This window comes from Pteronotus mesoamericanus, unplaced genomic scaffold (assembly GCF_021234165.1).
Source record: "Pteronotus mesoamericanus isolate MK-2021 breed Mesoamerican mustached bat unplaced genomic scaffold, CSHL_Meso_final contig_433, whole genome shotgun sequence".
Taxonomy (NCBI): Eukaryota; Metazoa; Chordata; class Mammalia; order Chiroptera; family Mormoopidae; genus Pteronotus; species Pteronotus mesoamericanus.
In genome coordinates this window covers 1,227,478-1,231,193 of record NW_026555163.1, presented here as the reverse complement: position 1 = coordinate 1,231,193, position 3,716 = coordinate 1,227,478, and the positions used below count along the sequence as shown (strand labels likewise).

At 39.9% G+C, this 3,716-nt stretch overlaps 1 non-coding gene across 1 annotated transcript; it reads left to right on the top strand.

Annotated features, from left to right (window-relative positions):
• Positions 1-1,818: 1,818 nt before the first annotated feature.
• On the top strand, positions 1,819-1,883 carry LOC129073812 (small nucleolar RNA SNORD78). Its single transcript, XR_008529471.1, has one exon. It is a non-coding gene; the product is annotated as a small nucleolar RNA SNORD78 (small nucleolar RNA).
• Positions 1,884-3,716: the final 1,833 nt, after the last annotated feature.

Below are 3,716 nucleotides of genomic sequence, written 5' to 3'. Positions count from 1 at the left end.
TGTTTGGAAGGTGCGGAGCCTTAGGGATTCGCCAGGGATGGCCAAGCTAGGTAGCTGCCTTGTGATGCTGTATGTGGGGGAGGGGTCTGAGAGGGAATAATGCCGCTTGCTCAGCTCTCTGCTGCCTTTCAGGCACTTCCCCTGCTACCCATAAGCAAATTGGGTCCTTCTGGTGCTGATTCCCAGGTGGGTGGGTTTGTGTATGTTCTAGGACTGTGTGGGTCTCTCCAATGAACTCTCCTGTGGGACTGGGAGTTTCTCCTGCTGCTGCATCCCCCACAGATTTTTAGAGCCAGAGGGTTTGAGGCTTTCTTTTCCTGCACTGGAACCCTGGGTTGTGGGGTCTGTCTTGCTCCCCCGCTGTTCCTCCCAGTTTATCTGCAAGCAAATATGAGACCTTCTGGACTGACTTCAGCCACCGTCCTGCGAGTCCTCTCTGCTCCTCCTACCAGTCTGGATGAATGTTTCTTCTTTACCCCCTTGGTTGTCAGCCTTCCATACAGTTCAATTTTCTGGCAGTTTTGGTTATTTTTTTATTTTTAAATTTGTTGCTGTCCTTCTTTTGGTTGTGCGAGGAGGCAAAGTGTATCTATCTATGCCTCCATCTTGGCTGGAAGTCATTCTATTCACTTTCAAAGAGGGTAAAGGGGGCATGGTGTAGAGAAACACAACAGCAGTGAAATTTAGTGGCTTTGAGTTTTTATTGGATTATAATTGGATTATAACAGGGTTGGGGTTTGTGCTCTGTGTGTGGCCCTTGTGCTGTTAGGGGCATTACAACACAGGATGTTTTGGTTGGTTTTCCCAAAAACTGCAGTTTGCTCCAATGTTATCTCTTGCCTTTGACCTTGGGAGGACAGTTAATTAAATTCTGTTCTTGCTTTCCAGTAATTTGCAGTCCTAGGGACATAAACTCAGAAGAGTAAAATGGAAATCATAGGTCTGCTTGACAAATGGTGCCAGATAGCAAATGGTGTGGGCTTTATCCTTTCAAGATGGGTGTGAGATTTATTGGGATTATCAGTTAGTAAGTTGTGTAGTGACTAATTGCTGGGGTGTACACCTGAATCAAATATAATAACATGTCAACTGTAATTCAAAAATTAAAAATGATTCAAAAATGGAAAATATAAATATCTTCCTAAAAAAAAGCACCAGTATCCATTGGTGTTCATTATTCCCACCTTCATTCCACATTTTCTTAGAATGTGCCTGTGAAGAAATAGATCTTATTTAGGAAAGAATTACTAGAACAAGAAATGCATTTGTTTTATCTTGGCCTCTTACATGTTTTGATGAACAGGAATATTTCTTTCCAGGAAAGACATTTTCTTTACTATTAATCAGCATATTTAAATCTTTAGTAATCCTCCCTTTTTTAAAAAAATATTTTTAGAGAGGGGAAGGGAGCAAGAAAGAAACATTGATGTGGGAGAGATACATCGATCAATTGCCTTTCTCACATCCCTAACTGGGGACCTGGCCTGCAACACAGGCATCTGCCCTGACTGGGAATCAAACCAGAGACATTTTGGTTCTCAGGCTGGTGCTCAGTCCACTGAGCCACATCAGCCAGGGCAGTATTCTTTCCTTAAAGCCCGCAATACTAAAATAAAAAAGGTAATGACTTTATCTTAGAATTTATAATCTCCAAACATTCAAATATAAGTCTCTTGTGGGTTTTGATCTTTAATTTGTTGTTATTAGACAAATATTTCCTGTGACTTTCTCAGGAAGATAATCACTGTTTTTAGAAGTTTGAGGAAGTGTTCTTCCACCTTAGAAGACCTGGGGAGCTTGATTAAACTACAAATTTTCTTGTAATGATGTTGATCAAATGTCTGACCTGAAATGAGCATGTAGACAGATTTAACACTGAAAAAAAAAAAAAACAAACTACAAATTTTCAATGTGTGGTGCTGGAATCTGTACTTTTCACATACTGTAGGGAATTCTGATGCTGTTACCAGGTCACACTTTGAGAAACACTGTCCCTAAGGAACTGATTCCCTACAACTGAATTCTGCATATGTGTGGTTCCTCTTTAATATGAGTACACACCTATTAGAAAGGCCATAATCCAGAGCACCAACAACACCAAATGCTAGCAGGGATGTTGAGCAACAGGAACCCTCATTCATTACTGGTGGAAATGTTAAATGGTGCAATCACTTTGGAAGATAGTTTGGCAGTTTTCCAAACACTAAACACACTCTTACCATATACTCCATCTTAACAGTTTTCAGTCATAAGGAGTTGAAAACTAAGATCCACACAAAAATCTGCACGCAGATGTTTTTACAGCCATACTTGGAAACAATTAACATGTATTCCAGTAGGTGAGTGGATAGGTAAACTGTGGCACATTCAGACAATGGAATATTAGTCAGCACTAACAAGAAATGAGGCCTGGTCGAATAGCTCAGTCGATTAGGGCATCATCCCACAGCACCAAATTTGCAGGTCTGATCTCAAGTCAGGGCTCATACAAGGAACAACAAATGAATGCATAAATAAGTGGAAGAGCAAATCAATGTTTCTCAAATCAATACATTTAAAAAAATAGCTATTGAGCCATGAAAAAAATTAAAGGAAACTTAAATGCATATTACTATATGAAAGAATTCAGTGTGAAGAGGCTACGTACTACATGATTCCAAGTATACAACATTCTGGAAAAGGCAAATCCCTGGAGACAATAAAAACATCAGTAGTTGCCCTGGTTGGGTGGCTCAATTGGTTGGAGTGTTGTTCCATACACCAAAAGGCTGCGGGTTCAATTCTTGGTCAGAACACATACCTAGGTTAGATCCCCATCGGGGTGCATATGTGAGTCAACAGATTGACATTTCTCTCCCTCTCTCTCCTCCTCTCTCCCTTCCTCTCTCTAAAAGCAATTAACATATGTTTTGCTGTTTTGAGGTGAGATGCTCTGAAGATATTTATTAAGTCCATGTGATCTGCTGTGTTGTTTAAGGCTGCTGTCTTGCTGATTTTCTGCTGGAAGATCTATCCATTGAAGTCAAGAGGGTGTTTAAATCCCTGACTATGACTGTATTTTTGTTGCTCTCTCCCTTTATTTCCATCAAGATTTGCTTTACTTATTTAGGAACACAAAACACTAATTTGAAAGAACTTAAACATCCCTATGTTCAGTGCAGCATTATTTACAATTGTTAAGGTATGGGAGCAGCCCAAGTATCCATCATCAATAGATGAGTGAATGAAAAAACTATGGGGATATTTACACAATGGAAATATCTCCACAATGGATTTTACTACACAGCAGTAAAAAAGAAGAAAATTTTACCCTTTGTGACAGTATGGATGGACCTGGAGAACTTTATGCTAAGTGAAATAAACCAGAGAAAGACAAATACCTCATGACTGCACTCATATGTGAAATCTAATGAACAAACTGAACTAACAAGCAAAACAGAGACAGACTCATAGATGGAGAGAAGATGGCAGCTAGTCGGGGAGGGGAGGTTGTGGAGTTGGAGGGGTTGAGCAAAAAGGACTCATGGACATGGATAACAGTGTGGTGATTACTGAGGGGACGGGGTATAAAGGAACTAAACCTTAATGAGAACAACATACAATAAATATTAAATAAAAAATAAAATCAATAAACATATTCTCGGGTGAGGAGTATCAATAAATAGATAAATAAGGTCAGTAGTTGCCAGCGAGTGGGTGGATGGGGAGAAGGATAA